The sequence below is a fragment of the Hyla sarda genome, chromosome 4 (assembly GCF_029499605.1).
Source record: "Hyla sarda isolate aHylSar1 chromosome 4, aHylSar1.hap1, whole genome shotgun sequence".
NCBI lineage: Eukaryota > Metazoa > Chordata > Amphibia > Anura > Hylidae > Hyla > Hyla sarda.
This window is the reverse complement of record NC_079192.1, coordinates 41,826,684-41,842,198: the sequence shown is the minus strand read 5'-3', so window position 1 is coordinate 41,842,198 and position 15,515 is coordinate 41,826,684. Positions and strand designations below refer to the sequence as shown.

Here is a 15,515-nt window from a genome sequence, read left to right as displayed (position 1 = left end):
AATGACACATGTCTCGGGAACCGCCCAGTTTAGAAGCAAATCCCCATAGCAAACTCTGTGCAGTTCCCGAGACAAGCAGAGATGTCAGCAAAGAGCACTGTTGCCAGACACAAAACAACAACTCAACTTCAGCAGCTGATAATTATTGATGAAAGGATTAAGATTTTTTAATAGAAGTCATTTACAAATCTGTTTAACTTTCTGGAGTCAGTTGATATAAAAAAAAAAAAAGTTTTTTCCTGGAATACCCCTTTAACTAAATGGTTCTACAAAATCACCAACATTGAGAATCTTAAAGCATAGTCTTTGCACAAAAAAAAAAATGATCCTCTGAAATATATTAGGGTAGATAAAGGTTGGGAATCACTGATCTAATACTGCTAAACTTATATTTTACATGGTAGCCTTGTCTTGACCTTGTTGGGTGCCATTAATATTTGTCAGTTACGTTCTAGGTATTGGCAAAAGATGTGAGCTTGAAAATGAGTAAGGGTGATACATTAAAGGGGTACTCCACTGCCCCAGCCTCCGAAACGTTTAGTTCAGAATGCTGGGTGCGGGATTCGTGACATCAAGGCCACGCCCCTCGTGACGTCACACCCCCTCAATGCAAGTCTATGGGAGGGGGCGTGACGTCAGTCATGCCCCCTCCAATAGACTTGCATTGAGGAGGCGTGGTGTGACCTCACGACCCCCGCAGCCTGTACCCAGCATTCGGAACAAAATGTTCTGGACACTAGGGCAGTGGAGTACCCCTTTAAAAAAATAAAAGCCATGCTCACCGGTCTTTGTCTCCCGCAGGTGCCATTTTGACTGTGTGGTCGGTGCAGGTACTGCTTGTGCACCATGTCACCTGCCGAGGCAGGCCTCCTCTGGGCAGTTCCTGCAAGGACAATGTGCCACATGAACCAGGAAGATGCGGTGAGCTGCAGGGACCATAAGCCATTGGAATTACTGCCATAGGGGATCAGGGCAGGTGAGTATGATTTCTTATTCAGATAATTTTTTATTCTTCCTGTACTAGTGTTATCTGATTTAGGAGAATTTTTACCTCCCCAAAGCGTTGTACGATAGGACAACAAGGACACTTGATACACTATGATACCGCTTACTTATTATAATGAATACTAAATATTTTTCTAAAGAAGCCCAATGAACAGAATGTTGTTTTGCAGGAATCTGTGGACTTTATTACATATAAGGCTTGGCCACTTTATCTTGTTTAAAGCATTACTGTCATGAAAAAAAACAAAAACAATTGACATCTGTTTTGATCAGTCGGGGTCTCAGTGCTGAGACCCTCACCCATCTTTAGATATAGCTAGGTGATAAAGATATAGCAGGGTGAAGTGCACTCCTAGGCTCAGCACTCAAACCATCACATTGCAAGTGACAGTCTCCATAGACTATAATGGAGCTTGTTTCCGGCAGAGACCAGACCAGAGAGCAGAACGCACTCAACACCGAGACCCCGACCAATCCAAACTTTTACCATGTCTGCAGGAGTCAAAGGTATTTTTAATGACAGTAAAGCATTAAAACTTAAAAAGAATATGTTGCCTTTATTTCCTTCTAAGAGTTTTAGACACCATTGTGTAGCTAATAGGGTATAAAAGTTAACTGAACCTTTCCTGGAGCAGATTTTGGTTGCCAAATTTATAAAGTTGCCTTTTTTTTCAACCAAGTGTCAGGAAGGCAGAGTTAAAGGGGTACTCCGGTGGAAAACGTTTTTTTTTTTTTTTTGTTTTGTTTTGTTTAAATCAACTGGTGCCAGAAAGTTAAACAGATTTGTAAATTACTTCTATTACAAAATCTTAATCCTTCCAGTACTTATTATCTGCTGAATACTACAGAGGAAATTATTTTCTTTTTGGAACGCAGAGCTCTCTGCTGAATCACGAGCACAGTGCTCTCTGCTGACACCTCTGGGAAATCCCCATAGAAAACATATGCTTCTTTGGACAGTTCCTAAAATGGACAGAGATGTCAGCAGAGAGCACTGTTCTCGTGATTCACCAGAGAGCTCTGCGTTCCAAAAAGAAAATAATTTCCTCTGTAGTATTCAGCAGCTAATAAGTACTGGAAGGATTAAGATTTTTTAATAGAAAGTAATTTACAAATCTGCTTAACTTTCTGGCACCAGTTGATTTAAAAAAAAAAATATATATATATATATATATATATATATATATATAAAAGTTTTCCACCAGAGTACCCCTTTAAGCTGCTCAAATGTCACAGCCCGACACATTTTCTCGCCCTCACCTCCAACCAATTTTTGAATGACCCTCAGTGCCCTGTATGTCACCCAAGGAGGTGCTTGGAGATGAGGGCAAGGAAGGAGAAGTCCCAAGCTGTGGCACTCGAGCAGCTCAGCCCCACCTCCTTGACACTTGGATAAGAAATCAAATAAATATTTTACATGTTTGACAACCAACAAGTTTACTTTTATACCCTAAAAGCCAACCAATGGTGTCTACAGCTCTTAGCAGCAAATACAGATGACAGATTCCCTTATACTAGGTCTTAAACTTGACTCTCACTAAGGGACAAGCTATACAGGGTGCAGAGGTAGCCGTCATACTTGGGCCCTGGTGCCACATAAGTTGACACTAGGACTGTGATGACCAGGACATAAGGTCCACAGACAGAGCTACATTTGGAATTATAGTTTGCTATGATTCTGCATTACCAACAAGGCGTTGTCCTGCTGATTCAGTGACTGCACAGAATGGTGTTTCTTGCTGTTCAGTATCGGGCTGAAATATGCGGCCAGCTTAAAGGGTTACTCCAGTGGAAAAAATAATAATTTTCATATCATCTGGCTATAGATAGCAAACATATTTGTAAATTACTACTATTAAAAAAAATCTAAATCCTTCCAGTACTTATCAGCTGCTGTATGCTCCAGAGGAAGTTGAGTTGTTCTTTTCTGTATGACCACAGTGCTCTCTGCTGACACCTCTGTCCATGTCAGGAACTGTTCAGAGTAGGAGAAAAACCCCATAGAAAACCTCTCCTGCTCTGGACAGTTCCTCACATGAACAGAGGTGTCAGCAGAGAGCACAGTGGTCAGACAGAAAAGAACGACTCAACTTCCTCTGAAGCATACAGCAGCTGATAAGAACTGGAAGAATAAAGATTTTTTTTACAAATATGTTTAACTTTCTGGAGCCAGTTGATATGAGAAAAAAAAATTCCACTGGAGTACCACTAAGGACCAAGCCCATATTGGCCAATTTAATTTTTGCATTTTCGTTTTTTCCTCCTCGCCTTCTAAAATCCATAACTCTTTAATATTTCCATCTACAGACCCATATAAGGGCTTGTTTTTTGTGTGACCAATTGTACTTTACCAAAAAATGTACGGCGAACCCAAATAATAAATTTTTTTAGGGAGGAAATTTAAATCAAAACCACAATTTTGCACATTTTGGAGGGTTTTGTTTTCACACTGTACACTTTATGGTAAAAATGACGTGTGTTCTTTATTCTGTGGGTCAATACGATTACAATGATACCCATGCCTAGATACTTTTATATTTTTGTACCGCTTAAAAAATCTCAAACTTTTTGTACAAAATCGGTAATATAAAATCGCCCTATTTTGACCACCTATAACTTTTTCATTTTTCCATATATAGGGGTCATCTGTAATTTTTATCGATACTGCATTTGCACATATAAAACTTTTAGATCACTTTTTAATAATTTTTTTTAATAAAATGTGACAAAAAAGCAGCATTTTTGGATTTTTTTTAATTTTTTACTTTTACGCCGCTCACTGTACAGGATCATTAACATTATATTTTGATAGTTCAGACATTTACGCACACGGCGATACCAAATATGTTTATAAAAAAAAACATTTTTACGCTTTTTGGGGGTAAAATGGGAAAAAGGATACATTTTCATTCTTATCAGGGGAGGGGATTTTTCACTTTTTTTTACTTTTCATTTTTACATTTTTCAACTTATTTTTTTAGACTTTTTATGTCCCCATAGGGGACTATCTATAGCAATCAGTTGATTGCTAATACTGTTCAGTGCTATGCATAGGACATAGCACCAATCAGTATTATCGGTCATCTTCTGCTCTGGTCTGCTCGATCTCAGACCAGAGCAGAAGACCCGAGGAGACGGCCGGAGGCAGGTGAGGGGACGTCCGGCCACCATTACAGATGATCGGATCCCCGCGGCAGCACTGCGGGCGATCCGATCATCTATTTTAACATGCGCATTGTCGCATTGATCTGTATTGATCACGGCATCTGAGGGGTTAATGGTGGACATCCGCGCGATTGCGGATGTCAGCCATTACCAGCGGGTCCCCGGCTGCTGAAAGCAGGCGGGACCTGCAGTGTATGACGCGAACACTGCTCCGATGCTCGCGGTCATACACAGGACGTAAATGTACGTCCTGGTGCGCTAAGTACCTCCGCACCAGGACGTAGATTTACGTCCGTGGTCATTAAGGGGTTAAGGACATTTACTGCACAAGTTAGGGTATCTCAAGTTATCATGACAATGATATTTAGTGTCTTTGGCTCTTCCTTTAAGACTATGTTTGCATTACAAGATATCCCATAAGGGACTGTCATTGGGATTGTTGTAGGGCTCCATATGATTGTATTCCAGGCCTGAAATTGCTGCCAGTAGGTATTTGGATCTGAAGCGTTCGGCTGCTGCTCCGATATGTACATTTGCCTTAGGTCTCACAGCTGCTTCCAGAGTTCTCCGAGCTTACATCCTTGGGTTTCTTTGCAGCTTCTGCTGGATCCCAAGTCTCAAGACATTTCACAAATTAGATCTGTCTTATCGAAGTTTCCAGCTCAGATTCAGTTGGTTTTGGAGGATTGTTAAAGAGCGGGCCGCGAGGATGCTCCAAGCATTTTTTTTATGCTGGCTCTGATGGTTAGGAGCTTCAGCTATTTGCTATTCTTGCAAGCTTTATGGATTCAAATCTCTTATTTTACAACAGTCGTCTCAAACGGTGGCCCTCCAGATGTTGCCAAACTTCAACCCCCAGCATGCCCGGACAGCCAACGGCTGTCCAGGCATGCTGGGAGTTGAAGTTTTGCAACATAAGGAGGCAGGGCCGGTTCTGCCAATAGGCAAAATAGGCAGCTGCCTAGAGTGCTCTCTTTATGGCGGTGCTGCTCTGCCTGCTGCATGAAAGTTAGTAGCCAGTATCGAAAGCACCGCCACTCATCCAAAGCACCTGCCCAGCCAGCACCACCGTTGCACCCCCCCCCCCTCCTGCCCCCGGTACTATAATAATCTGCATTCTACAGCCTTCTAGAGGACAGACAGGCAGGTCAGGTCCGTCCAGCATCCTGACATCGAGCGCGCCTCCATACATCCGCCCCATGAGGAGGAGGTTTGTTGCAGTGTTTCACCCCATTAGTAAGGTGGGGCATGTCAAAGGGCGGTGCCAATGGGCGGCAAACCTAGCTTTCGCTCAGGGTGGCAAAAATTCTTGCACCAGCCCTGTACTGAGGGCCACAGTTTGAGACCCCTGTTTTACAGCATAGTCCATACAGTAGTATGTACTTGTTGCACATGGGGTGTATATTATTACCTACTAAGATGATAAAGTCTGGTCATGACCCCCCCCCCCCCCTCTCTAATAGACAGAACTACTGTCTGGGCATGCTGGGAGTTGATATATTGCAACATCTTGAGGGCCATAGTTTAAAACCACTGTTTTACAGCATAGTCCATACAGTAGTATGTACTTGTTGCACATGGAGTGTATAATATTACCTACTAAGATGATAAAGTCTGGTCATGACCCCCCTCTAATAGGCAGAACTACTGTCCAGGCAGGCTGGGAGTTGATATGTTGCAACATCTTGAGGGCCACAGTTTCAGACCACTGTTTTACAGCATAGTCCATACAGTAGAATGTGCTTGTTGCACATGGAGTGCAAAATAGTGGGACCTACCAAGATAATAAAGTCGGGTCATGACCCCCTTCTAATAGGCAGAACCATGAGCTCTATCAAGCACAGCTCTGTCCTCTGGAGCTTGCCAGTGTCTACTGAGATCAATGGCCGCTGTGTAACGCTTCATTCTGACTGCCGCAGATATAAGCAATCACGCCACAGTTCCCCTGATGATCATTACAGCTGATCCTGCTGCTGGGACCCCTACCATCAGCTTTACTCCAGGGGCTTCTTCTCCATGTGAAAGGTGCTTATTAATGCCAGACAGTTCCTCCAGAACACATAGCTGCAGTAAAATGTGTCTCCATTCAGAATACATAATTCCCCCTATTACCGTGTGACATTTGTTCCCTCGGGCAGTAGTTACAGCCTTGGTCTGTGTGGAATTGTCAGCTTTGCACATGTGGACATTGTCATTTTCCCTGGATGTGTTTTATTAAACCGTTCAATCTCTGTTGAACTTCAATGAAAATGTGAATGAACATAACTACTACTGCTGTCTCAGGGGGCCCAGGGCTCCATTGGGCACATGGGGCACATTGTTTGCCAAATGGCCTAGCCAAGCACCACTTTCAATTGCATCCTCAGGACACACATACAGTTTCAAATTATGCTGAAGCAAGGGGCACTGTTATTCTAGGGCAGTGATCTCCATACTGTAGATCTCAAGATGTTGCAAAACCAAAACACCCACCATGCCCGGAAAGCCAACTGCTTCATGAACGGGGCCCCCGGGTGTCTGCATCATCCTGGAGCTGCAGGCACTAAGTCATCTGTTCATTTCTATAGGAGTTAGTAGCAGAGGCAGTAGATAGTGCTAGTCATCAACATGAGCTTTAGCCCAGCAAGGGTTGAGCAACCACAAGGTGTAGGTATAGCTTAAAATGTTCTAGTAAAAGCGAGATAAGAAGCCAGGCTTAGATTCATTGTTGACAGTCCTTGAAAAATACAGAAAAGTCAGCGAGGTACACAAGGATCAGGCAAAGGCAACGTCAGGTAAACAGACACAGGTCAGATACAGGATATCAGATCAGGAATAACAAATATTCACTTTGGCAAAACCGCAATATTGTTTAGGCACAGGTCAGTGAGTGAATAAGCCTCAAATAGGTAATGTCAAGCAGGGATAGGTGGAGGACAAATTAGAGATGTATGCACTCTGATATGCTTGTCTCTTACAGCCAATGTACAGACTTGGCTTCTATGGACCAGACTAGGAACTGCTGTTGAGCAGCAAACAAGAGAGAGGCCAGAGGATGAAGCTGGCGTGGAGGCAGAGCAGCAAATGCGGCCCAGTGACGGTGAATGCCAGAAGATGCCACATGCTAGCAGATGCCAATTGCTGGTGTTACACATTAATATTAAAGGGTTCTTACTACAAAGGACACCCATCCCCAGGAGTGGATCTACAGGATACAGGGATTAATATCTGATCAGTGGGGCTATGACTGCCTGAATACCCACAGATTGCAATAAGGGGCCCCTCTGTATGGACCAATGGTTAGCCTTGCATAATGCTGCATCATTCAACTCTTTTGGAAGATAGCAATTGTACAGTCCCATACTGTTAAATAGAGCAGCGTGCATGACCAGCTGCTCATTCCAATGGAGAAACAAGGAATCACCATCCCTGTGATCAGTGGGGGTCCCAATGGTTAGACTCCTAACCAAAAAGACACTTAGTAGTCTGTTGCATAGTTGCATACTTCCATGAAACAGAAGTCTACATGGCCACATTGTACCTCCTGACACCTTCAATAAAGGCATAATACAAACTATCACATTCATACAGTATACTTCTGTAAGAAAGTGCCATACAAAAAGGGCCATACAGAGTCATTCTTGTTAGAGCTGCAGACTCCTTTAGCTATGCCTAAATGCCTTGAGACACCTTAACATCAGGAGGAGATCTCCATTTAACTAATAAGATTACATCTAAAACCAACTTCATTACTTCCATTAATGATATAGGTGTATCATAGCAATGGACTGAATGGTTTAGCATTGAGATATATTGTGCTCGGCACTTGAGCGTAATGAAGCTCACAATGATTTGTATTAATTTTAACAGCGTGAAATCATCTAACTACATCTTCTGTGATTCAATATTCTTATAGTTTGAAACAATAAAAAGTTAAAAAAGGAGGGGGCAAATACTTTCCTAGGCACCGTACCTTATGATAAAAGCACAAAAATTACATTTTAATAGTAAGAGCCAGTATTGCAAAGGGATAAAAGGAAGTTGTCTCTCTGGTGATCAGCTGTTTCCACTTGGGGAACGGGCATCTTGCCATTTATTTCCATTGCAGTGGCTCCTGCTGGGGAAATTTAGCATTACATATTTCCTGGCTCCCTAAGGTTACGTTCACACACTTAAGAGTTCCGAGCAGAATTTGCTGTAAACCATAAATCAAAAACAATGCAAACACAATGTAAACCACAGGATACATGATGTACATGATCAATTACTAACCCATTACTATTACATGTAATTAATATTAACACATAGTTATGCTCCTTTGCTTTCGGTCCCTTAGAGAACCTGTCGGCTCTCCATATATGTATTTTGTAATCTATATAATAAGAATTCTGGAACATTTTTCTTAGAAATCTTTTTATGCCACTCTTGGGCAACTTGGGGTTGGTACAGAGGAACTTTAAGGATTTTGGAAATGTCCCAGGTTCTTACACATCTTCATCTCAAATGTTATTGGAGGAATTGCAGATCCTCTTTTAATAAAGAGATAGATCTAGGACAACCACAAAGATGACGTGGATGAGTCAAGGAACTTGTTAAAATTAGAGATGAGTGAACCAAACCCATAGAACCCAAGTGCGGTCAGAAAATAACATAAGCCACATGGCAGAAAGGAGAAGGAGGAAAGATCACATGATCTTAGGAATCCTATAATCCCTTTTAGACATCTCTCACAGCAAATCGGGAGGCAGCATAGGAGTGATGTCAAAGCCACTATAAAAGCTTAAACACATAGCTTCAGCAGCCATTTTAGAGATAACAGGTGTTAGGTGAAGATCTCTATGAGGGACACTGAGCAGTAAGTAATACAGATAGGAGGAGGACCACACATATAATAACTATAGTAATGCAAGTATTAGGAAGGTGAGAGAGGAGGCGTTTCAGCCTAAGCACTTCAGGGAGCTTGGCAGCAACTGTTTGACACTTGACACCAGGGACAGTTTTCTAAATTATTGTACGGACAGATACATGAAAGAAAACATGTGTCTCTTTGCCATGTAACAGAGAGCTCTCTGAGGCTTGTATACTACTGGACATTGAGATCAATTTTCTTTCTTTTTCATAATCATCATATTATCTCTGTTGATTTTACAGGTGCACACCCCTTTAGAACCTCCATTAGATCCACCATTTGTTTCTGTACATTGTATATATGTTCCTGTAACCATCAGTAACTCATGCAAATAAAGCCTTCAAGAGTTCAGCAATTCAAAGAAGCATGCTTCATTGCTTCTCTATTTCCTCTAGTGAAGCGATCAAAACCAAGCCTCTTACTATACCACCGTACACTTGTAGCACGGGGTAACCCACAATATCAATGCACCCCTCTGGCACCCTTATTTATTTCATTTCTTTTGCAGCTAAAAGTGAAGTCAAAGGAATTACGCAGACAGCCTGTCTTTAGCAAAACAGACAAAGAAATGGACAAGGCAGCAAAAAGTACAGTAGAAGACGGCAGGAAGAGACGATATCGACTGTAAACGTTTGTCAATTAAAACAAGCTTCATGAGGGCCTGAACATCGGCTCATTTTTATGGTCCTACTGTATATAGGATTGATTTACTAGAACTTTACAACCAATTCATTTACTGGACTAAAATTACATACAAGTTCTAGCTAAGGTCTATTGTTTTATCAATAGGATGTTAAATGCAATGAGCTGGACACAAGGCGAATGCAATTACTGAGGGTCTATTGTAAAACAGTAATTAGGTTATTTGAGGTCTACAGTATGTTTCACTAACATCACTAATAGGAAGGTTGGGGTGCTCCTTACTGGCAACAACCCCTTCCAACAACCCCCTTCCCACCAGATGTAACTATTACCAAGAACTGTTAACTCAAACACTAAAGTTAATATTTTGATAGGTATTTTTCATCAATGTTTGTAAGCCAAAACCAGGAGTGTGTCCAAAACAAAGGAGGGGTGCAAATATTTCCATTATACTTTTTGACTCTGTTTGTTCCACTCCCAGTTTTGACTAAAAACCAAATGCTGACCTAAATACTGCCATATGAAAGTGGCCTAACACACATAGGGACTACCAATCTTCAAATCCATTTGCCAGGTCAGCTATCGTAAATTTGACTGGGTTTGGCTGAAATTGTATTTTGAATATACCTTATGGATTTGTAGCTCCTGCTCAGTGTTTACTTTGGAAGACATAGCCAGCCACCATAGCCAGACAACCTTAACCGGATAACACATTGCCAAGAGAGGAAGAGCCAAGCGTGTGACCAAATGCTGCAAAGATGAATTCAGAGGCTCCATCAGTGAAGAGTAAGTAAAGAGTTAGCAAGTAATTAGGAAGGCGCTCCAAAGATGCTAGTCTTTGTGAAAAAGCAAGGGTTCCGATATAACCAATTCAGACCAAACTTCCTCAGTGCCAAGTACTCTGAGACAGGCCTCAAGTCCCGAGCCAGTACTGGAGAGACTAATAACTTAAAGAACTAGGCCCAAGTGTACAACTCTTCCTGGAGATACCTGTACAAAGTGACCCCAGCCATACTGAATAGTGCAGAGCAGCACCACATAAATCATCTATCATCCAACGAGTGTGTGAGTCTTTCAAGAAAGCTTGAAGAAAGATGATACCCAGCACTCACCAGTAATGCACAGTGAAGATTTAGTATACCATAGTGTAGTACAAGGACGCAATTCGGTGTGGGAGCCTTCCTCAGCTGTCTGCCATAGGCAGACAGCTGAGGAAGGCTCCCACGCCGAAACGCATCCTTGTACTATACTTATAGCAGAATAAATCTTCACTGTGCACTACTGGTGAGTGCTGGGTATCATCTTTCTTCTATCTGTGGCTTTACCCTTCCTCGTGCACCATCGCAGATTCCACAGAAGTGCCGACCTATCCCTATATTGAACTTGTCAAGAGAGCTCGGCTCACCTGAATTTCCAGATTGAAAACTTTGAGAAATGTTCCCCTCTAGTTACAGATTCCTGAGAACAAAAGGACCAGGCACCTAAGCTCCAAATACTTGATCCTTCTCTCCCTCAATATCATTTGTGCAGGGAGATTTTGGAAGGCCACCATACACATTATATGACCAACCAGTCCTGAAAAAATAGTCAGGTTTGTCCAACAATATTTCAATGTGTACAACCATCTTTCCAATTAGGTTGATTGATTAAACCATATACATTCTTTATCCCTTTGGCTGTAAATGGGTAATACCACATTAACTTGTATATAAAGTATATTAACATTCTACAGTTCCATTTGTTATTATGAGTTTTACTGTCCTCAGTTTATTCCTCTTAGGGCATGAAAAGAGAAATATATTGAATACAGCAAATCAAATAGCTTTTAAAAGTGTCCTCGAATTTATCTGGCTACAGAAAAGCATTCAGAATACCTCCTTTATGCAGTACGTGGCTTTTATAGTTATTATTGTGCCCTGGTATGTCCGTATTGTGGAGCACATATTTACTTGGATTCCATTATGCACTATGTGAAAAGTTATAAAATAATTATGACGTATTCAAAAATCAGTGAAGATCAAATACTATAAGTAAAAGGGGTAACAGTTTTATCCCAATGCAAAGTCTATAATAGGTACTCCATCTACTACGTTACACTGGTGCCATCTTATGTGGCAGAGGGATCCAGCATTCACTATAGTTATAGTCCATTGAAAATGTTAATGCATTTACTAAACTGAAGTGGACCAGCCAGCGGGTTGGTTTTAGGATATAAAGTAAGGACATGGCTGTATAAGTCTTGAAATATTAGAATATTATGGCATTCTCCTCAGTTGAAAAGGTGCCTTGGTATGCATAAAGCAGAAACGAGTTATGAAAACAGGGCTCAGCTTCCAGCTGACTGTCAATCAAGCAAGGACAGGAATGGGAGAAGGAGCGAGGAGGTTTTCTAAACCTCAGCACTTCAGGGGCTAGGGAGCATCTATTTGACATTTTTTAAGATTATGGAAGCAAAGACAGCTATATAAAAAGGTACCATGTGTCTCCTTGTCCTAACAGCATCTAACATTGTCAGCAGTTACGAACAAGAATAGCAACTGACAGGATCCCTTTAACCTGGTACTGTAATAGCAGACACAGACAAATTTGTAGGTAAGAACCCTATGACATGGGCCGATTGCTGGATTTTTTGTTAGACCCTTTGCTTCCATCATTCATCAACCACACATCGTCTATTACACGGGGAGAAGTGTGGCCAATGAACTGTGTTTTTTTTTTTTTAACCTGCCAAAAAGAAGAGATCGGCCAATGAACAAGCATTCATTCAGTTCTGGAATCGGGGTGGAATTGGCTGATTTGCCTAATAGTCGCCCCATGTAATAGGGCCCTTTGAGGCTATGCTTGTGTAAAAACTTGAGTACTCATGCTCCTTTCATTGCATTCCTGACTTAGGCATTAAAAGGGTACTCCGCTGCCCTGTGCTGGAAGCTCCGCTCGTATTTGTAATATAGCCAGTAGTGATGAGCGGCCTTGCCCATATTCGAATTTGTGATATTTCACGAATATATTGACAAATATTCGTCCTATATTAGTGAATATTCGCATAAGCACGTATTTGAGGAAGACACCAGTGAGGGGTGGGCAACTTTACTATTGGTTGCTAGGGATGTTGTTGATAACCTCTGACAAGTGTATTTGCATCATTCTAATTGGCCCACATGTGAAAAGAAGGAATATGCGAATATTCTCAATTTTGAATAAATAGCGAATATATTCGCAATATTCGCAAATTCAGGACTTTACGATATTCATAATAAAAATTCGAAATGTGAATATTCACGCCCAACACTAATAGCCAGAAGTAACTTTATCATCAATTGGACCAGTTGGACTAGCCTTTACTAACCAGCACATGTAGGTACACAAGTTGTCCTTACTTTGATCACTTTTAGTTGATATTAACAATTACATACTGGGAACACCCCACAAGACCGTCTGTTTTCAAGACCACATTTTTGCCCTTTTGCCATCTCTATCTCTTGCACATATCTTACAAAGCCAGATCCTACTTAACAAATGTCTAGAAGGCAATATTCATCTGCCCTAATTCTTCAAAGCTGCAGTTCCCACGACTCCTAGTCCCCACAGTAATGTCTTCCCCCACTTCCTGTGAAGTCTCCTTCCTGCAGAAAATGCCTGCTCAGTGATAGGCTGAGAGGACATTTCCTGCAGGAAAGAAACATCATAGGAAGCGGAGGGCAGCCGTGAGCAGCGAGGAGCTAGAACCATTGGAACAGCATCTGCAAGGGTTTGGGGCAGATAAGTGTGGTTTCTTACTATTTTATAAGGAACCCATTGTATGCCCAGAATACCCCTTTAATTATTAGTTTTAGCATAATTTGTTATTGTTGTTGTTATATAATTAATAATAATAACAATAATAATATTATTAAATAAAATGAGTGTATTTTATATTTCAAGCATGTTAATGGCTAGTATATTCCCAAAAGTATGAGTATTCCTATTAGAAATAATTAAGCAATTATTATTATTATTGTATTTTTTTATTGTTGTTATTGTTGTTTAGTCATTTATAATACATTTTATATTTTAGGTCCTGAATACTCAAAATTTGGGGAATAGACTAATATTAATAATAATAATATGCACCACTAATTATTATTATTATTATTATTATTACTTTAGTTATTATTACCTAAGTTATGATTTGTTCTTTAATATTATTAGTATTATTATTGTTATTATTATTATTATTATATAAGCTATTATTTGCTTGTTGCTATTATTTTTATTATTATTATTACTACATACGTTATGATTTGTTCAATATTAATATTATTATTACTATTATTATTACAACATAAGTTATGATTTTCTTGCCATTCTAAATATTATTATTATTGTTATTTTTATCATTACATAAGTTGTTATTATTATTATTATTATTATTATTCATATTATTATTATTATTATCATTAGCACATCAGTTATCATTTGTTTGTTATTATTATTATTATTTTAGTTATTTTTTTGTTCATTAGTATTGTTGTTATTATTATTAATTTGGAACTAAATAATATTATAATTATAATTAATTGAATATATACAATATATATATTGTATATATTCAATTAATAATTATTATATTATATATAATTATGATGAATTTATTTGTTATGATATATTCTCAAATACTTTTTTATCCAATACGTTTACCCATGATTGATGCTGTATGATGTAAGTTGCTAATTTATTACTATTCTTATCATCGTCACTTTCGTGACAACCCCACCCCCTCAAGAAAAAAAAATTTGAAATGCTATTTTACGTACAGATTTCCATTAGCCCGGCTGAAGAAGAGTGGAAAACATTTCACTTGAGAGTATGAGGAGATTGAGAAGGATTATTTAATATCTGTACAGCGGCAAGTCACAGTCGAGTGCTGCCAATCTGATTCACCACTGAAGCCAGACTGGCTGTGATGAAAGCGCGGCAGGTAGACAGGAACAAAGGTCATTAGAGACAGCGAGACTGGAAAGAGAACAGAGCGCTCACACAGCATTCATGTATTGAATAGACAAAGCCTGGAGCCTGGAGGTGGTGGCGGGCCTGGTGCAGTCACTGCTGCAGCGTATTATCAGGCTGGCTGTATGCATCCCCCCGTCTGGTCCTGCTGATCACTCAGATAGTTGCAGATACATTAGTATGCTCAAGGTGTGACTGTCAGAGCTGTGCAGCCGCTTACGGTAGTTTTCCGTATTTCAGCATTTTTTTGTGTCATTTTTATGGGACTTATTTTAGTATTTTAAATATCTTTAGGTATGCCGACTATATAAATGTGCTTTACAGAATACATTTATTGGGGATAATAATGAACACGCCATTTACTTCGACACTCTATGGTGTTAAATGGTGTTCATATCAGTTTTAAGAAGATAGTCTTAGACCGGTGTTTTCCAAACAGTGTACCTCCAGCTGTTCCAAAACCACCACTCCCATGCTGGGGTTCGGTAACTTTGCAACAACTGGACGTACGCTGTTTGGAAAACACTGCCTTAGACTAGTGATGTCGCCAACATAAAATATTCGGTTCGCGAACGGGCGAACCGCCATTGACTTCAATGGGCAAGCGAATTTTAAAACCCACAGGGACTCTTTCTGGCCACAATAGTGATTTTAAAGTTGTTTCAAGGGGACTAACACCTGGACTGTGGCGTGCCGGAGTGGGATCCATGGCAAAACTCCCATGGAAAATTACATAGTTGATGCAGAGTCTGGTTTTAATCCATAAATCACCTATTATTCCTAAATGGTTTGGAATTATGTGCTTTAGCCCCCACATAGAGCCCCCCTT

At 40.3% G+C, this 15,515-nt stretch overlaps 1 long non-coding RNA gene across 2 annotated transcripts in view; it reads left to right on the top strand.

The window, feature by feature from the left end:
* Positions 1-10,797, top strand: part of LOC130367824 (uncharacterized) — a 34,297-nt gene extending 23,500 nt beyond the window's left edge. For both annotated transcript variants that reach the window (XR_008892184.1, XR_008892185.1), the window contains 2 exons: positions 802-976; positions 9,567-10,797. This is a non-coding gene — a long non-coding RNA (uncharacterized LOC130367824). The remainder of the gene's footprint in view (positions 1-801; positions 977-9,566) is intronic.
* Positions 10,798-15,515: the final 4,718 nt, after the last annotated feature.